This window comes from Aricia agestis, chromosome 15, assembly GCF_905147365.1.
Source record: "Aricia agestis chromosome 15, ilAriAges1.1, whole genome shotgun sequence".
In the NCBI taxonomy this organism is placed as follows: Eukaryota; Metazoa; Arthropoda; class Insecta; order Lepidoptera; family Lycaenidae; genus Aricia; species Aricia agestis.
Window position 1 is genome coordinate 13,358,489 of NC_056420.1, and position 13,743 is coordinate 13,372,231.

Consider the following 13,743-nt stretch of genomic DNA (forward strand, 5'->3'; position numbering starts at 1 on the left):
AACGTGACCATTATTTTTTTTGTCAGATCAGGATATCGGCGGAATTATATATAGAATAAAAAAAACATCCAAAAGTGAGTAGGATTCGCGCACGAACGGCACGAAGTAGCAACCCTTAAATATCAGGGCGAACGAAGCAAGCCCTAGTATTATATTCAACAACCTGAACATTTTGTGGTATTTTTTTTGTAACAATGAGAAAAAAATTACGTGAGATTTGCCGATGTAAGATTAGATGAAATTTGACTCGACCCCCTCCCCCTTAAACACCTCACGTATTTTGTGGATGTCCCCTAATAAAATCTGTCCAATTTATTTACCTAGGACTCAGAATAATATTGTAGTAAACGTTTTCTACACAATAGGTGATAAATATACACCCCCCTTAAGTCTCACCACCATAAATAAGGCATACAATATGAAATTCACAGCGAGAATAATCTATACTAATATTATAAATGCGAAAGTATCTCTGTCTGTCTGTCTGTCTGTCTGTCTGTCTGTCTGTCTGTCTCGCTTTCACGCCAAAACTACTGAACCGATTGCAATGAAATTTTGTACACAGTTATTCTAGAGTCTGAGAAAGGACATAGGCTACATTTTGATGTGGGAAAATATCTTATTTCCATGAAAATATCGATGAAAATTACTTCGCATTGCGCGTGGCCAGCGCTCATCCCGGGGGTCCTGGGTTCGAGTCCCGCAGGCGGAACAAAAAGTTTTCAATGTTCCTGGGTCTTGGATGTGTATTAAAATAATATTTCAAAAATCTTAAATATATTTTATGTATAATATTATAAAAAATCCAGAAATATATCGACGCGATGCAATGAACATTTTAGTTCTAATACGATTCAACAGATGGCGCTTTTTTTTTACTTCGTTGTAACATAGAACTAATCATACTTATTAGTTATTATGTTTTTGTTTATAGTTTTTAATACGTTAGAATATTATGTTTAATAATATTATCACTTGCTATAATAATAATCAATCTATCTTATCTTATAGAACTCCTACTGCATTTCTAAGGAGTTCGAGTGTGTTGTGTTGGCCTATATTCCATCCAGAAAATATTTTTACATTTTAATTCTAATATATGAAAACAGATGGCGCTTTATTTTTTACTTCATTATTATAACAGAACTAATCATACCTACTTTATTATATACTAGCGGCCCGGCCCGGCTTCGCACGGGTGGACATTGGTTTTTAAATTATTTTTTTTAAATAAAGGTAGTCAATCTTTAAGTTAAGCAGAACATAAAAATAGTTTACATTATTTAGCCTGCAACTACTATATTATAATTATTATGTACATATAACACATTTTTATTGTATTTTTTTTTATATTTTTATATTTTAAGTGTTATGTTTGATTATTTTATCCTTACCTGCAGAACTATAAGACTATAGTACATCACTTTGCGATAAGTAAGTATAGTCTATAATTTATAAAGCATAAGCAAGAAGGAATATTTTGGTAGATTTTTCACACAATTATTAACACTTAATACGGTTCCCTTTTTTCTCTCATTAAATATAGCCTATATTCAGCAGAAATAGTGTGGATTAAAAAATATGCATTAATACTTCCATCGTGCATCGGCATCGTGGGTATCGCAGACACAATAGATCTTCAATTGTTATGCTGGCAGCCGGCTGCCGCTATTGGAGATTTATAGTTAAAGAAATTAATTAATTATAATAGCAATCAAAAATAATAGTCATTCAAAACTTATTTTAAAAAGTTCTAAAAATATTACTTTCGTAGTCATAACTTTTAAAGCTTTTTTGAAATTAGGATTATAATAATGAAGCACGATAGTCTATATCAAATCAATAAAGCAGCACCCGGCTGTCGCATAACTATTGAAAATCTATTGTGTCTGCGATTCCCACGATCGAGGTAATATTTACGTGGACTCTCCGGGCGAGTCTGTGGCACTGATAATTAAATCTCTCCCCTACCGCACGCACACCCGCGCATCGCGCCTTGACGCCCAATTCGCAACGTGCAGCAGAAATCGTAATATTTTAATTTCGCCATAACATTAAAACCAAACGTCCAATTTTAATCATTCAAAGACCAAATATTATCTACATTAACTGTACTTAGTGATGAAATAATTTATTTTGATAAGGGTCAATAGCATGATTTAAATAAACGCATTTAAATATAGTCCAAAAAAAATTCTAGATTTTTTAATAAAAAAATGGTTATTGTGCCTCACTCAACATAGATAGGTATAGTGTGTCGCGGACTTTTTTGTAGATATTTAAAATATCTATAATTACTTAGAATATTTTATGCCTCTATCTTTTATAGTTTAGGCAGCGTACGCAAAATAAGTAACTTTTCTGGTTGATTTTTTAAACCTTGCGTCCGAAAATCCCAAATATCTTACGGAACCTTATATTTTTCCAAAATAAAAATTAGCCTATGTTCAGCAGAAATAATGCAGGATTCCAATGGTAAAAGAATTTTTCAAATCGGTCCAGTAGTTTCGGAGCCTATTCGACTCAAACAAACAAACAAACAAACAAAAAATCAAATCTTTCCTCTTTATAATAGTAGTGTAGATTATTGTTTTTATTCATAACTAGCTGTTGCCCGCGACTTCGTCCGCGTGGACTTTAGTTTATAGCGCGCGGTGTCAACAAAATTTGTGTCAAATTTAAAAACTTTTTAAAACCCTGGTAAGTGGTACCCCTCTTAGGGCCGCGCAGCGCGCTACACCGGAATGGCAGCGCTGAAAGTGCTCGCCTCGCCGCTGCCATTCCGGTGTAGCGCGGCCCTTAATTAATCAAAATACTCAAAAACAGCTGTGCAGTGTGCACATAATCTGTACTAATATTATGAATGCGAAAGTATCTCTGTCTGTCTGTCTGTCTGTCAGTCTCGCTTTCACGCCAAACGCCAAAACTACCGAACCGATTGTAATGAAATTTTGTATACTGATAGTCTAAAGTCTGAGAAAGGACATAGGCTACTTTTTTACTGGAAAAAAGGGTTGTAAGGGCCGTAAATTTGTTCAAAAAATTCATAATAGATGGCGCCGTGCGTCTTCTACATCGCGCTGACGCTTGCTCAAAAGTCTTTCTATAAGAGGTGGTATCATCTTACATTTAAGTCTCGATTTTTTTCGATTGTTATATCTATTCTACGGTATTAAATAACTCAGTACTTTATCTGTGCAGGCAGTGACGTAACCTTAAGACCAAATTTCACCAACGACTGTTAAAGTTAATGCTCGAATTAGTATCACGTTAGCTGTTTCGTTTTTCATATGAATGAAAGAGAAGACAGGATATTTTAACAAGCTGTTAACACTAACAGACGTTGGTGAAATTGGGGCTAAACCTATCAATGATAAATAGTTTATGGGTAAAGTTGTGTAATTGGGGGGCTAAATAAGCTTTAAAATTTGGCATAATATATAAAGTTTAATATACAAAAATGAAGTACTTATTGTTTGCACACTGCACAGCTGTATTGATTTAAGGGGTACCAGGGTTTTTTTATAAAAGCTTTTGACACCAATTTTGTTGACATCGCGCGCTATAAACTGAAGTCCACGCGGACGAAGTCGCGGGCAACAGCTAGTTATGTTAATATAAAAAACAAACCAAGTATCAAACTTTGAACATCCCCTCACACTACTCTCAAGGGTAATCCAACTAAAACTATTCAGTAGCCCCGAAGCCTCCCATTAAAGAATTAACCGTTCCACACTGTATAATCACAACATAAATACAGTAGGCTAACTTCATAATAGACTGCTTGAATCTGGCGTACACATTAGCGTTTTTTTTTTTTTATATTAAATAAGGGGGCAAACGAGCAAACGGGTCACCTGATGGAAAGCAACTTCCGTCGCCCATGGACAATCGCAACATCAGAAGAGCTGCAAGTGCGTTGCCGGCCTTTTAAGAGGGAACAGGGTAATAGGGGAGGGTAGGGAAGGGAATAGGGTAGGGGATTGGGCCTCCGGTAAATTCACTCACTCGGCGAAACACAGCGCAAGCGCTGTTTCACGCCGGTTTTGTGTGAGAACGTGGTATTTCACCGGTCGAGCCGGCCCATTCATGCCAAAGCATGGCTCTCCCACGTATAAAATTTCAGATAACTTGAAGTTGCAAAGCAATGGGGGTTGCACGCGCGTAGATCTTGTCTTCGTACGAGTTTGGTTTCAAGGATACGGCTAAGTTATATATTGCTATTGATGGTACTATAGGTACTTGGTGGAAATTAATGTATAGTTAATAGTATGATAATGCAGTCATCTTCTACTATTTTAATTATAAATTCGAAATTGCGTCTTTCTGTCTGTCTGTATGTTACCTCTTCACGCCCAAACCGCTGAATCGAAATCATCAGGGGGAAAATTTTCTCCCCTGATGAATGAACGGTTTCCACGCGATAAACGAATTTTGGCGCAACAGAGTTGCGGGTAGTTTAAAATGAAATATACGACTGGTTAAGATCAAAAACACGCACTGACCATCCAATGATTTCGTTTTTTATGTTAAAACTTGTGTCTGCGTTGAGCTAGTTTCATTTTAAGAGCGCAGTTGACTTACTGTATTTATCACTGTTATACAACCGTGTGAATGCGCGCAATTATTTTTTATCGGTTGCTCGGCGCGCTGAGTCGCAGGAGCAACCGTATTAATTATATTAACGGCTACGTGAACGGTTATTTCGCGGGAATTTACGGGATTAACCGTAACATCCCGTAACATAATCAGCTCCCTTTATGTACGGATAATAATATTTCACGGAAATTAATCAGTAATTTACGTTAATGTATTTTGTACCCGCCTTCGCCAAAAGAAGTGTTTTGTGTGTATAACTTTCTACGCGAGTTCACCTTTAAATATTAATAAAATTACCATGTATTATATTACTGATTTCATTTGTAATAATACTCCCCACACCGGTTTCGGTGACGGTGGCCGGTTTCATTGAAACCAGGCCAGGTACGCAGGAGTAATTTTATAGTGCCCAAGTGTGTTCGCAGTACACAAGAGCACTCTCTATTCCTTTTGCTCTCATAACCCAGTGTAACGGAAGACCGACACGACTGGCGAGAGATCAGGCGCAGGACCGACTTTTTACATGCCCATCCGACGCATGGATCATCTTACTTGTCAGATAATCAGGTGATCAGCCTGCATTGTCCTAACCAAACTTGGAAATAATATGTTTCTAACGCGGGATTCGAACCCACGACCTCCGAGTCAAGAGCCGCGCTCTATACCACTAGACCACGGAGGCGTTAACATTTCATTTGTAATCAAATATTGAAAATAGAGATTTATAACAATGAGTTCACTTAACTTCATATAAATAAGAATTAAAGAGTTTTACCCCGCAATAAATATAAAACACTTGTTTTTATTTTACCGTACCTGAAAAGTAAGTATTTAATACTCGAGTATCAAGAGTTTTAAACAATTTACCAATAAAAGCACAAATGAATCGATGGGATCAAACAATGGAGGCTGAAACAGCGAGAAACAAGATCAAAATCAATGCAAATAATCGACTGACATGCCGCAGATAACAGGGTTGCCAGCTGCCAAAATATAATATAGAAAATGCCCTGATTCTACTTTTTTAATTCAAAATACAGCGCGTATACATTTTTTTGTTACACCCTGTATATTTTTTTGATTAATCAATAATACTTTCAAATGATTCTATTTGGTGTCTACCAGCATTTCGGGAACTATCCCGGCGAGAAGAAAACTAAAACATTAATGCATAGAAAACGATAATAATCTATGTTTACCCGGGACAATATAGTTATACAAAATACTTTATACGTGGGAGAGCCATGCTTCGGCATGAATGGGCCGGCTTGACCGGAGAAATACTACGTTCTCACAGAAAACCGGCGTGAAACAGCGCTAGCGCTGTGTTTCGCCGAGTGAGTGAGTTTACCGGAGGCCCAATCCCCTACCCTAATCCCTTCCCTACCCTCCCCTAATTCCGTTCCATCCCTACCCTCCCCTATTACCCTATTCCCTCTTAAAAGGCCGGCAACGCACCTGTAGCTCTTCTGATGCTGCAAGTGTCCATGGGCGACGGAAGTTGCTTTCCATCAGGTGACCCGTTTGCTCGTTTGCCCCCTTATTTCATTAAAAAAAACTTGACAGACAAGGAGGTAACTTTGTATAGGCCTAGGTTATAGGTTTGATTTTCTACCGACATTGGTCTAGCGTCCCATGCAGCGGCTGCTTTGTACTTTGTAGTGGCGCAGAGCAAAATTATAGCACTGTATTATTTTGGGCCCATAATATGCCACTGCATATTATGGGCCCAAAATAATCTCGTTCTCGTTCTTGCCGTTGGTCAAACGCCCTAGATATATTCTTTGTCTTTTGTCTTTAATTCAGTACAAAAATTCCAAATAATTAAACCGTCAAAAGAAGAGGTAACTTTGCGATTTTTTTCTATCGAGTAAAGTTCATGATATTGTTTTAATGAAATATAAATTCTGCTGTGTTAGATCCTTAACTAACACATATATTTTTTTCGGAATTGAAATTACTATATTTTTAGGTCTCCTGTCACTTTTAAATCTTGAAAATCATCCGTTTCTGGGAATACAGGGCCTTAACTACACGACAATACACATTTTTCAAAAGTTCTTTGTCGTGTGACAGCCCTGGAATTCAAATACCTTCATTTATTCAATTAGATGTTTCCAATGGCGGGCTCGAATGCCATTATACAAATTGAACTTTATCCTGCAGTTACTTTAAGTTATTAGCATTAGTTATAATTAGTAAAATATTTAAAAGGAATGTTAGTAACATGCATATTTTACTATCTAAAATTAATATATCACAATCCGTACTAATAATATACTTGCCAAAGTGTGTCTGTCTGTCTGTTATCTCTTTATGCTCAATCGTTGAACCGATTTTGCTGAAATTTGGCATGACATACTTTCAGTCCCAGGTAGGATACTTTTTATTTCGGAAAAATGCACGGTTTTATTCGCGACGAGCTTTTGCCCGCGGCTTCGCTCGCGTTAAAAAGTATTATTATATACAAACTTTCATCCCCTATTTTAACCCCTTGGAGCTAGTATTGATCAAAATCCTTTCTTAGCGGATGCCTACGTCATATCATCTACCTGCATGCCAAATTTCAGCCCGATCGATCCAGTGGTTTGGGCTGTGCATTGATAGATCACCATGTCAGTCAGTCACCTTTGAGTTTTATATATATAGATAGAGATAGAAGATAAACGAATTTTGGTAATTGGTACAACGAAGTTGCTCGTTGTTGCCCGCCAATGCCGGCGTCATGTATTAGTTACATGGTATATGAAAAATGCTGTTGCCTCTTTCATGCATCAATAAACGAATTGAGATGAAATTTTGTATTAATATACTGGAAAAGGTCATAGCATTGTCTCTAATCTATTTATAAGAACACAATGTCTATATATAGATATACGTTTTGCCGCCTTGAACGCCTATGTGGAATAGTGGTATAGAGCGCGGCTCCTGACTCGGAGGTTGTGGGTTCGATTCCCGCGTTGGAAACGAGTTATTGTCTGACAAGTAAGATGATCCATGCGTCGGATCGGCATGTAAAAAGTCGGTCCTGCGCCTGGTCTCTCGCCGGTCGTGTCGGTCTTCCGTCCCACTGGGTTATGAGAGTACAGGAATAGAGAGTGCTCTTGTGTACTGCGCACACACATTGGCACTATAAAATTACCCCTGCGTAGCTGGCCTGGTTTCAATGAAACTGGCCACCGTCACCGAAACCGGTGTGGGAGCTATTATTATACGTTTTGCTGAAAAAAGCCTGACACTCCATCTTTAATGAGTTACTACTACATGGTACTTATACAATTAGGTAGTTACCTAATGTACCTAATACAATTAAATTAATGATTCAATTAAGTACTTCCATTGAAAGTTATTTAATTTCCGAGTCGTCGAAAGACTAACAATTTTTATCTATTGACACTTTTGCGCATTAAACTTGCACAAAGGAAACATTCCCGTCTCCCGCTAGAAATGTATGACCCATAATGAGTTTCATACAAAGTTTTATACAAACACAAATTTCATTTCAGCTCAAAGACGAAGACGAATGTTTTGATGAAAGCCTTTTAAAGTTTTTTTAATGAAGAGGTCGAAATAATAAAATGAGTTATGATTTGACATTTTGGAATATAACCTGAAAAAAATGCCATAAAGCTTTTTTATTTTTAATGGTGTTCACTATTTAATTATAATTCTGTTTCTTAAGTCAATGTTATCTTATATATAAAATTCTCGTGTCACAGTTTTCGTTGCCATACTCATCCGAAACGGCTTGACCGATTCTCATGAAATTTTGTGAGCATATTAAATAGGTCTGAGAATCGGCCAACATCTATTTTTCATACCAAAAATTATTTATATGGCAAAACAACGTTTGCCGGGACAGCTAGTAATTTATATAATGCAGATTGACAAATGACGCTAGCAGTATATTTCAGATCGGTGCCTCCTTTTTTTTAAATCTGTCAAGTGCGAGTTGGACTCGCGCACGAAGGGTTCCGTACTGTTATAGAGCCAAAATAGGCCAAAAATTGTGTTTTTTACATGGGAACCCACTTACATTTTTATTTTATTATTATTATTAATTTTTAGAGTACACATATAGCTTAGGATTTGTGAAACACTCAAGTACCTACCTGTTGCCAGTATTGATACAGCGGAAAAAAGGTAAAAAAGTCACGTTTGTTCAAAATATTACTTTTATTTTGTTTTTTGTATTTGTTGTTAAAGCGGCAACAGATCTAGACAATCTGAGAAATTTTCAAATCTATTACCGTTTTTGAGTTACAGCCTGGAGACAGACAGACAGACGGACAGACAACGAAGTCTCAGTAATAGGATTCCGTTTTTACCCTTTAGGTACGGAACCCTAAAAAAAAAAGAAATGTCAACTGCAATAATTGACATTTGTAGCTGTCATTTCTCAAAACGTACCTACAGGATTTTCCGGTTAGGATTAGGAACAGAACTAATTGCTGTCATGAAAACTGTGGTCTACAATCCTACCTACACCTTTGTTAGTCTTTATGACGTTGGAATTAGGACTATTGTAGTATAAACTCCGAGGTAAAGTACAGTTTTGCTAACGATCTTACAAGTATAATTGTGGCTTCATGTTGCACGTTCGCTATTGTGCTGGTGACACATTGGTGGTATTACCTGGAACAAATAATGTCTTGTTAGTAACTTAGTACAGTATAATACAGTACATCTTCACATAGGTATAGTATTATATAAGTATCGACGCAAAAATCGGGCATACAGTAGAATGATTTCAGGAGATGTGACAAAAAAGTGCACGTCACTTTCGCGTAATACTCGATAAAGACAAATTGTTTATTAAACAATGGTAACTATATTATACGAGGTTTTGCCCGCGGCTTCGCTCGCGTTAAGACGTATTATATTATACAAACTTTCATCCCCTATTTGAACCCCTTGGGGTTGAAATTTATCAAAATCCTTTCTTAGCGGATGCCTACGTTCTAATATCTACCTGCATGCAAAATTTCAGCCCGATCCGTCCAGTGGTTTGGGCTGTGCGTAACTGACTGATTGACATAGATCACTATGTCAATCAGTTAGTTAGTCACCTTTGAGTTTTATATATATATAGATTGAGATGACAAATCTACACCTAGGAGCGTTTTCACATTATCCGATCCGATATCGATGTTGGACGCCGATCCAATATCGGGGTGAGTAAAATATATTATGAACCGTTATCCGTTATCGGGCCGGACAATTGAAACACAGGTACATATTTCATACATTTACTTACCCCGATATCGTATCGGCGTCCGACACTGACATCGGATCGGATACTGTGAAAATGCCCTAACTAACATATCTTAGGGGCTTTAGGCCGGCCGCAAATTGTCCGAAATTTCTGATCAGAAACATAATATGAACTGCCATCCGATCGAGTACTCTGGTGTTTCATCCCAACCAAGGTTTTTGGGCCCAGTGGGCCCAATCACTAGATATGAATTTTTAACATTTTTTTCGTCTGGCGATTGGTCCCAAGTAATTATTTTTTATGACTTTTGGGCTTATCTCCGTAGGGCTAGCAAAAAAGTTGTAGATTTGAATAAAAAACAAAATAATTGCTTTGTATGAAAGCATTTATTATACACTGAATGAATATAATATGATATTTAAAGAAAAATAATACAATGGACATGTATATATTAAAACCTTTTATGACATAAATAATAACAAAAGTACTTATTTTCTAAATAATCTAATTATATTATTATTGTATAGTTATTTCACTTAAAAATTTATTTATAATTATTATTTTTTTATAAAGCTTATATATTTCTTTAATTGGCAAATTATAGGTATATATATTTTTTTGTAAGAGAACGACTAATTAATTAATTAATTTTATATAAGTAAGTTTAATTCAATTACGCGCCATTGTTGTGGCAGAATGTTAAAACTATAAGTATTTAATAAAACCTTTATATCAACAACATTCTGTCAATAAAGACATTTGAATTTGAAAATGAAAAATATTTTGTATCACGTAGGTGCTATGGCAACTTTATGCCGATAGGCGCGAGCGGCTATAGCCCGGCTGAATTTTACTTATGATTTGAATACAAAAAAAAAAAAAACTCCCAAGGCTATCGTACAAGGCTGATTCTCCAAACCGCAAAATTTAGTTGTCCGGACGTATAAACTACCCGCAGAGTTACATATGTAGACCTTTGTATTTTTTTTATAGTAATATAAGGTGTGATCTAACTGGGCCACTTAGGTTCTGTAGAAAAACTTAATTGTAAATGTAATAAAAATTAATTTAAAGGTCGAAAAATTTATTCCCTGGACGTGTCCTGTCCCCAGAATTCACTATAAATTCCCAAAAAAATTACACAAATTTTTAGATTTATTTACTTTGAAATTCTAATTTCAAAGTAAATAAATCGTAAGAGTATAAACAAAATATTTATAAAACAATTGTATATAAACGTACATATCGTTATATAAATAGAAAAAGTCATTTTAAGATTTGTCCTGGCTCACATAGTGATTCCCTATATGCTTCACTTGGAGGCTCGTACCTCCCTAGTTATAAGAAGCACGTGGTTGCGGGTGCGCAGGGCGAGAGGTTCGGTAGCCCTCTAAACATCATGGAGCAGGTCACACAATTCGTTGCTCCGTTTCAGAGTAACAAAGGAAAATATCTGATTCCCTCACCCTTGGTTCCTTACACAATTGATTCCTTATTCGCTAATTACAATATCATTTCCAAAGTTAAGTTTGCTTAGACACGATATAAACGACGATAATGAGTATGGTTTTTAGTTAGACTATTTAATGTTTAATCTACATGCACAGTTTTTGTACACCTTAAAAAAATACTAACTTTTTATTGATTCCCTCTACATACATTTTGATGATTCCCTGGGTATTTTAAGTAGGGAATCAAAATATTTTACATTTATTTATCTAATTGGTACATATCTGTTTATTTTTATTAAAATAAATTACATTATTTGCATATACTAATACAAATAAATGACACCAATAAGTAAAATATATAAAAAATATTTTAATAGAAATATTAATAGAAATATCAATAAAACAAAAACTTTATGGAAAAATCTAAAAAACAATTTAAATCTAACTAAATCCCATGAATCCTTTTTACCTGACTCCTGTAATGACCCTAATATCCTAAATCAGCATTTTCTGAACATGACCCCTTAAACTGTACATCATTGATTCTCATTATCAGTCATGCACAGTAGGCGAGACCAGATTTAGACTCTCCCCAGTCTCTGAAACTACTGTGCTGAAAATTTTACAAGGGCTTAAATCTAATTCTATCGGTGCTGATAATGTATCCTTGCAGATGTTGACCTTAACACTACCTAATACCCTAAGTATTATCACTAACATAGTAAATAGATCTATATTAACATCTACCTTTCCCTCTATATGGAAGACAGCTTTGATAAAACCAATCCCTAGAAACCCAACCCTACCTCCCCCTGTGATCTCCGCCCTATTAGTATTCTACCATGTATCTCAAAAATTGTTGAGAAAGCTGTCTACAACCAGGTTGTTAACTATCTTGAGACCAATAAAATTCTTCCTAAGTATCAATCTGGGTTTAGACGAAAGCACAGCACAATCACTGCGCTACTTGACGTTATTGACAATGTTATCTCTGCTCAAGATCAGGGCATGGGCACTATCCTAGTACTCTTAGACTATTCCGGGGCATTTGACACTGTTAACATACCACTTCTTTCGAAACTGTCATATTATGGTTTTGAACCGTCCGTTGTCCAATGGTTATGTAGTTATCTCACAGGGAGGTCACAAAAGGTGGAAGTTACAGCTAGTGATGGTACTAAGACATTCTCTGATTGCGCGGAAGTACACAAAGGTGTACCCCAGGGATCTATTCTGGGCCCTCTACTATTTTTACTATTTAGTGCAGACATGTCTTAAAAGGTGGTTCACAAACACCATATGTACGCTGATGACACACAAATTTATCTAAGTTTTGATTTACAAGATACAGGAGTAGCTGTTAATGAGATAAATGATGATTTGGATAGTATATCAGAGTGGTCTAAGTCTTGTCGGCTGATCCTCAATCCAACGAAAACAAAATTTATGATTTTAGGCTCTAAGAGGCAGGTTGATGACATCTTAGATAAACAACCTTTATAAAACAACTAGGAGTCATAATGGATTCGCACCTGAAGTTTGAACGACACATCTTGGATGTTGTTGGCGCATGTTTCTTCCGTCTCAAAAGTCTTTACAGGCTTAGACCATATCTCAGTGAGGACATACGGATCAGACTTTGTGAGACACTTGTACTATCAAAGTTGAACTATGCGGACACGGCTATAGGAGTAAACTTACTTGCCAGAACAGAGAAGCTTGTACAGAGAGTTTAAAATGCTTGTGTCCGCTTCTGTTTTACAGTCCCTCCGCGTGCCCATGTAACACCCTACATCAATAATGCAAACCTTCTAAAGATGAAAGAGCGAAGGAAGTTGCATTTTGCCTCACTGCTTTTTGATATTATACTGACCCGAACGCCTTCTTACTTATATGAAAAATTATCTTGGGCTAGCGATGTGAGTATGCGTACTAGAGCCTCTTAGTATCAGATCATAACACCACAGCATAAAACAGCAGCATTCCGTGGATCGTTTAGATATGCAGCCTCCCGCTGTTGGAATAACCTCCCTCCTCCTCTCCGGGCGCTGAAACAAAAGCTTCGTTTAGTCGCCATTATAAAATTCACTTGCTTACTTCTCAAAAACAAATAAGTAATATGTAAATACAATACCTGAAACTTATGCACCACGATCTGCATTGTTTAGTTATCTAACGGCGGGGCGATCTTTCTAATCTTTGTTTGTGTATGAATTGTTCTGTATCTATGCGGTAGGTATTTAAGATTCTATATGTTATTTCATTTTTATGCTCTTTTCCATTAAATATTTGTATCCTCAGTTTGTGTCTGTTTATAAATATTAGACGCCACATAGATCTTCTTCTTCTTCCTTTCATCATGGCGGCCTTAACAATTTGCCAATTGACAGAATAGCCAGTAATGAGCCAACAGGACTGAGTGTGTATTTTTCAAAGATTTTGTATATAAGTACTATTAGTGTTTTTGTTTTTTGTTAA

General features: G+C 36.3%; 1 protein-coding gene across 1 annotated transcript in view; it reads right to left on the reverse strand.

Moving 5' to 3' along the window:
* The window catches only part of LOC121734183 (lachesin-like), a 234,419-nt gene that overhangs the window by 60,001 nt on the left and 160,675 nt on the right, over window positions 1-13,743 (reverse strand). The gene's annotated exons all lie outside the window — the stretch shown is intronic.